This window comes from Littorina saxatilis, linkage group LG1, assembly GCF_037325665.1.
Source record: "Littorina saxatilis isolate snail1 linkage group LG1, US_GU_Lsax_2.0, whole genome shotgun sequence".
Classification (NCBI taxonomy): domain Eukaryota; kingdom Metazoa; phylum Mollusca; class Gastropoda; order Littorinimorpha; family Littorinidae; genus Littorina; species Littorina saxatilis.
Genome location: NC_090245.1, coordinates 62,361,745 through 62,369,463, shown reverse-complemented (window position 1 = coordinate 62,369,463; position 7,719 = coordinate 62,361,745). Strand labels below are relative to the sequence as shown.

Here is a 7,719-nt window from a genome sequence, read left to right as displayed (position 1 = left end):
CAAACTTTCAAAACTTCGAATTGTACTGATCTTGTCTTGATGAACAAAGAATTCTTTTATGATTTAAAAATATTTGTGTAACAACCTGTCAATTTATTATTTAGATTTTAAAAGTTAGGTCTAGCGCCAAAACGCACCACGGTCCGATTTTGTTATCAGACAATCCACAAAATTAATTCTTTGAAAATTGCTCGCTGTTTACGTAGGGCACCTAGGATGTTCCCGTTCGGTGAGCCTTCAAATGGAAGGGTGTTTGTACTGTGTGTAAAAGCCTGACAGTATCTGTGATGGTTTACGGGAGGCGTACTGTGCCTTTGACAGAATTCACAAACAATCAACGTTATCAATATTGATTCATAAAAACGTGTAAATAAAAACCCGACAGGTTTATAACATACATATTCAAAATCAAGAGTAATAAAATCTTATAGGCATTTATAACTTCCTCGTTTTTGAAGTTGTTTGGCTAGTTGATTTTTGAAAAAAATTCATGTTCACAGTGACTTTCAATATACAACTATGCTGCTTTCAAACTTTTAGGATACTTATTATCCATACAAACTGGATGTACTTCGAGTAAAATGTCGAATTGTTAAAGGTATTTGTTAAGATGTTATGCACTATTCTGGAACAAGTTTTAAAACTCGTCAAAGGATTGTTCACTTACGTCCAAAAATGTCATGACTTCGCATGTCTACAAAAAAAATGATACATACAACCACTGCCGAAGTTTCCTTTGCGTATAGTTGCTGGTGTGCATTTGCTGGGCCTGTAAGCACGCTTGATATAATTTTGATTATTGCTGGGTACATGTTTCAAACAAATTAATTGCATTTTTTGTAAAACAATCTTTGACCCGGTCCAGACCATTGGATTGCATTTCAGATGCGAAGCTTAAATAATTCATTTTTTCATTACTTTTCTAAAAATTCTAATTGTAAATAACAGTTTTTTTAATGCATAATTTTCTGAATCCAAAAATATATCTATAGATATGTCTTGTTTACTCTGTAAATGTGCTAAAAATGAGGGGGAAAATCGGTGCTATGTTCGCATGCTTCGCGGAGGCCAGCGCGACCCGTCTAGGTCTTTCGGAATTCGGCGAGCCAAGACCTTTTTTTTTTTTTTTTTTTTTACATTTAGTCAAGTTTTGACTAAATGTTTTAACATAGAGGGGGAATCGAGACGAGGGTCGTGGTGTATGTGTGTCTGTGTGTGTGTGCGTGTGTGTGTGTAGAGCGATTCAGAGTAAACTACTGGACCGATCTTTATGAAATTTGACATGAGAGTTCCTGGGTATGATATCCCCGGACATTTTTTTCATTTTTTCGATAAATGTCTTTGATGACGTCATATCCGGCTTTTTGTAAAAGTTGAGGCGGCACTGTCACACCCTCATTTTTCAATCAAATTGATTGACATTTTGGCCAAGCAATCTTCGACAAAGGCCGGACTTCGGTATTGCATTTCAGCTTGGTGGCTTAAAAATTAATTAATGACTTTGGTCATTAAAAATCTGAAAATTGTAATAATTATTTTTTTATATAAAACGATCCAAATTTACGTTCATCTTATTCTTCATTATTTTCTGATTCCAAAAACATATAAATATGTTATATTCGGATTAAAAACAAGCTCTCAAAATTAAAAATATAAAAATTATGATCAAAATCAAATTTCCGAAATCGATTTAAAAACAATTTCATCTTATTCCTTGTCGGTTCCTGATTCCAAAAACATATAGATATGATATGTTTGGATTAAAAACACGCTCAGAAAGTTAAAACGAAGAGAGGTAAAGAAAAGCGTGCTATGCAGCACAGCGAAACCACTTCCGCGCTAAACAGTCTCGTCAGTTTCACTGCGTTTTGCACGAGCGGCGGACTACGGTCATTGTGAAAAAATGCAGTGCGTTCAGTTTCATTCTGTGAGTTCCACAGCTTGACTAAATGTAGTAATTTCGCCTTACGCGACTTGTTTTTTTCTTCCGTCTTTACACTTGTTCCTTTGTCCCGTTGTGTTCCTGCACTCGCTGCTCCAACCACCTCTGAATTTCGTTCCGCTGCCAGACTTGTCGATTTTACAGACGCGCCAGGGGGGGGGGGGGGGGGGGGGGTCGGGTCGCTGCGGTAGGCTACCCTCGGAAGATGACACTGCACTTCTGCTGAGTCACTTCGACGGTGTTCAGTAGTGGGTCTGTTCCGAGCTAACGGACGCAACCCACTACCTACTATGCCCCCTACAAACGACATTGACTTTAAGTCGCGGAGCCAGACTGAGTGAGCGTCCCCTCCAGAGAGCAGACCGCCACCACGTCCCTCCGTCGACCCCCCAGAACGTCACACGTTGAAGACTGACAGCAGAACTACTATTCAGGGAAGGAAGGAACAGGAACACTGAGACCAAGGTCACCATGAGAGCTCCGGGCATGAAGGGCCACAAGAGCAAGGACAATTTATATTTTTGGATGATTAATGAGATGAGGATGATTATAATGATGCTTTGGATTTCCAATTTTGGTTTGAGACTACGTGACAGGGCAGCGGCACTCTACGCTTACTGTCATAATATATCCTGGCGTCAACCAGGCCCGAGAACTGCCGCACCTGCGGTGTTGGTCAGGTATACAGAACCTGAGCACCCTCAAAGTCGATCGCATTCGTTAAGTGAATGACACTCGGCTGTGTGATCCCAGCCTTCCCATAGGAACCATAGCACTTCCACTCTGGGTAGGAGCCGACCGTAGCCCGAAAAACCCACATGACCCTGATGGGATTCGAACCCACGACCTTCCGGCCCGCAGCCCGATGCGCTAACCACTGCGCTACGGGGGCCGGTTGGCGAGCCAAGACTTACTATTTTCGATGATGACTGATCCTAGTATAAGTGTGTGTGTGTGTGTGTGTGTGTGTGTGTGTGTGTAGAGCGATTCCGAGAAAAATACATGGTCAATCTTTACATGCACATTTTCCCAGATGATATCCTCAGACCATTATACGTTAACTGGTCTTAGGGTTTTTGTTTTCAAAGAAGAAAGAAACTTGCTTGAACACGGACCACTTCTCCGAGCAAAATCAACAAACCTAATCACTCGCATTCCACCTCAAGGTCTCGGCCAACCAAGACTATGGCATACTCGTAGCAAAGCCGCCGAATGGTACCGTAAACCAAGAATAGTGACGTAAGAGAATAGAATGTCGTCTTTTGATTTGGAACGTGACGTGTTTCAGAACTTCTTCTGGACAACTCGGATGGTCTTCTGCGTAGTGGTTGGCACGAGATTCTTTTTCTTCTTCGACAGTTCATCCTCCGATACTGTAGCAAAACGTTTCATCTTTTTTTCACTTTCGAGTATGCGGACGACTGAACTTGACCGCTAAAAAGTAGTCCTTTCGGTATTATTACGCCGAGTCTGAACATGAGGTCTGAACATTGTTTTTAGGCAGGATCTAGGTGAAAGCGAGGCTGTTCTTATCTCTGTGTACAGTCGAGAGAGAGAGAAATACATGTCGAGACATTGCTTCCTGTTTTCGATAAATGTCTTTGATGACGTCATTTCCAGTTTTTAGTGAAAGTTCAGGCTGCAATCTTCGACGAAGCCCCGACTATGGCATTGCATTTAAGTTTGGAAGCTTAAACATTAATTAAAGAGTTTTAGCATTACAAATCTCTAAATTCTAATTAAAACTAAAATTTAAGTAATCGATCTAAAAAGGATTTCATCGTATTCTTTATCATTTCCTGAATCCCAAAACATTAACAGCTATTGCGTCTTCAGCGTAGCAATAGGGTCCGATATTAAGACGAGACAAGTATAATGCCGACGAGTCGAAGAACGAGTCGCATTATACTTGTTCGAGTCTAAATATCGGACCCTATTGCTACGCTGAAAACACAATAGCGTTTATATTGCTATTCTGACATTATATTATGTTTTAAAATCATGTTTTTGTCAGCAACAACTACCAGAATGGTCCATGTCGTTGATTGCAGACGACAGTTTAGTGCGCATATCCCTTTGCGCATGTATCCACGGAAATCACCGAACATTGAAAAACCCATGGTCATGTATTACGGAGAAGACTCGAGATAACCGGATGTTTAGCATTACGTCCATATGACGTCATGACGTATCATGCTTGCTTACGTTTATTCTATGTTCGAAAGTCTGACTTCTGTTGGGGATTCGCGTGATGAAGACAGCGGTAAATCTGTAGATGATGAGAGAACAAGGATTGTCTCAGAAGAAACGACTAAATGTTTCAGACCGGTAACTTCATTTCAACATTGCACTATACAATGGACGTTCTATGTGACAGGAGAGTTTGCTGATTTGTGTTGAACATTGGAAAGATTGTCTGCTAGAATCAGAGATAGGTTGCTTCAGATGCTTTTTGAACTTTGCAAGGTTTGTTGCGTGTTAAAGAACTGGATTTTACACGTAATGTATGTCATGTACAGTAAGCAAAAAGCAAAAAACAAACACACAAAGCAAATGGCATCGTCTGTCGACTAGTCACAGAAACAAACCTGGCGAGATATGCGTGTACTTTATACACCTTGAAGAAACCGGAACCATGCGTCTTTGTTATTGCCGATATTGTTTGGATATCGGCAAAAAATTACCAACTTCCGTAGCGTTATCCTTTGATGATCGCAATAGGGATGTGTGAGACCATCCAATCACAGCCCCCGAATTCCCCCACGTGTCTATCAGAATACCTATATATAGATATTTTATGTTTGGATTACAAAAAAAGCTCAGAAACCTTTTTTTATTTTTTTTAAAGCGCACTTTCTGCGCTTTATTGGTTGTCACTTCAAGCGATCTGCAGGCCGCTCTGAATTTGTCCGCGCTTTCTTGTATCGATAAGCGTATTGTCTTGGTGAAAACAAATCCAGTGCGTTCAGTGTCATTCTGTGAGTTCGACAGTTTGATTAAATGTATGAATTTTGCTTTACGCTACTTGTTTCATCTTTTATTTGCAACCGCAGAAGAAACATATTAGCCGATATTTAATAATAAATAATACCCTTAATACAACAGATAAAACCGCAGATAAGCTAGCAACACGTGTGAATTATTGACAGATACCTCGAATCCGAAAGCACTGCTCGGTAACCTCAACAAATGCATTTTTTCAGCATCTAAAGTTCGAATAACACAGCCTGAATTTTTGACTCACCTGAGTACAACAACAACAATAACAACAACAACAACAAACTTCACGTGGACTTTTTATCTGATGTTATTGAACCGAGAGCTTTGAAACTTCACATACTTCTAGGGTTTGATGACATGACGCTAATATATAAGGTCACATTTCAAGGTCAGACCGGGTCAGGTCGAAAAATGCTAAATTATCTTGTTCTCCGTTATTTTTTAAACAAGAGCTTGTGAAACTCCACATATTAATATGTAGTTTAATTGCCTCCAAACATAATCTTAGGGTGGTTGACCAGCTTTAAGTTCCAAGGCCACAGTGGGGTCATGTTTAAGAAAAATCAAAAATTATAACTTTCTCAAAGGTTTTGAATCTATATCTTTGAAACTTCCCAAACTCCCAGACGGTTGATTGCTTCTAGACAAGACTCGAGTGTACTTGCTCCTGGTCATATTTCAGGGTCACGTTGGAGTCGAGTTTGGGTCAAACGTAGGACATTATCATTTTATTCAACGTCTATGGAATCCAAAAATAAGAATGGTAAGTTACTGAAAGGTTTTAATTTTAACAATAAAAGACGTTCACGATTACATCGTCCGAATGGTCTTCATAGCACTGGGCTGACGTACAGACAAATAAATGAAGTGAAAACTTCTCTGACAAAGCGTTCAGTCTTTCGCAATATGGTCATGCATAGCCATAATGAATTACGAAATCCATGGCCATAGTGCAAAAGACTGAACGCTTTCTCAGATAAGTTTTCACTTCGTTTATTTGGCTGTCTGTCTACCCACTATTAAGGCCATTGGGCCGATGTACCCGTAAACGTTATAAGATGAAACAAAAGACGATATGCTCCCCCGAGGACCGACACAAAAGCTGGTCTGTCAACAACCCATCAAACATCGTTTTTGTCATCATTTTGGTAGTGAGAAAATAAGTGCAAAATCAACACAAGGAGCCATGCTTTGAAACACGAGTTCCGTTTTGATAATACATGTACATGTTTTGGGGCACCACCACGTTGTTGCAATCAAAGCTGGCGTGTGAAAGCAACTTTCTGTGTTTTGAGTTCATAAAATGTTGAGATAAGTATGTCAGGTTTGAGGATGCACAGTTCTGTAGGTTCCTCTCAGTATTCCACCCCCTCGGTTTTCAGTTGTAAATATTAAGATTAGTGATCGAATGTGGAAGCTACGTTGGGTCTAAGGTCACAGAAGATTTGCATCGTGCAGCAAGGCACGTTAGGTCAAAGGTCACAGAAGATTTGCGTCGTGCAGCGAAGGAAAGAATCGCGATTTTGTTTCCGTATCATTGCCTCTTTGTTTTTCATTAGACCTGTCATTCTGCTTGCTCGGCTTTGTTAGATGTTTGCATATCTTGTTGCTTTGTTCTTTGCTGTTATTATTATTTCTTATTTGCGCTTCGTTTATCGATACAACGTCTTGTGCACGGGTCAAAATGTGTGTGTCAGGGGTCAATTGGTTTGACTTGACGTTCGTGTTTCTCCGAACGTCTGTGTATCGAAACACAGATACACGCACTCCATGACTTTGTAAGAAGACGGAACATATCGCTAGGTTTCATTTGTTTGTGATGAATTTATGACCTTTCATGAAGTAGTTTTGTTTTTTGTTTACTTTTGCTAGTTTGCCAGTTCGTTCTTGGAACTTTGCAAAGCAGTGTCGTCTGTCTAGGTCTGGAGAAACGCCAATGAAAAGAGCCGACGAATCCCCGAATGTTTCTATTGGGTTTACTTTTGATTATCCAGGTATAACCTGCTTCCTGCAACTATTGGAACCGGGGATTTATTGCATGGGGAACATGAGATTTATTTCCCAGGTGGCTGTGATTGAAAACTCGTGAAAATGATGACAATTTCTGTCACGTTTCACAGATCACAAAAGGTGATTATGAACGGTTAGTTACTGCTAACTAACTAACCACACCACGATCCACTCTCGCAGTCATACAAATAGATATAATCAACAAAAGTATAAGTTTCAGACGCCTGTTTATATACTATCTCGCCACCTCCCTCGAGACTTCACTCCAAAAGATGTGTTACGTTCAAAACGTAAAAATAGGTCACTGACAAAAATGCCAGTTAAAGTTTAGAAAATGATAATAACACGCTGATCCCGTGTATAGATAGAAAATATAGCCGGTTATGCAAAAGCGCTGGTTAAATGCAGGTGTCACACACCCCACGTTGTCATCACTCAAATGAAATCATCAATATAAAAGATGACTAGGTGTGCAATGACATGGCACACTTAGCTTTTTGCCACTGAGTGGGCGACCCGTGAATAGTCTATCTCCACAACTGCTCCGTTGAATGAAGTGCCGGCTGGCGTGGAAACGAAGCAGGGAATAGTGGAGATATCAGGCGCCTCACTCAGTCGCTGAAGGTCCTCCCCGTAGTTACCATAAATGGTAAGAAATGTAGAATGGTGGGACAACAACAGCGACAGCAAACCACCAGAACTCCAGGTTACAGCATACAGAAGTCCCGGCTACCGCATACCCGCAACACTGCAGACATACGTAGATA

At 40.5% G+C, this 7,719-nt stretch overlaps 1 non-coding gene across 1 annotated transcript; it reads right to left on the bottom strand.

Moving 5' to 3' along the window:
* Positions 1 to 2,761: 2,761 nt before the first annotated feature.
* Positions 2,762 to 2,835, bottom strand: Trnar-gcg (transfer RNA arginine (anticodon GCG)). Its single transcript has one exon. It is a non-coding gene; the product is annotated as a tRNA-Arg (tRNA).
* Positions 2,836 to 7,719: the final 4,884 nt, after the last annotated feature.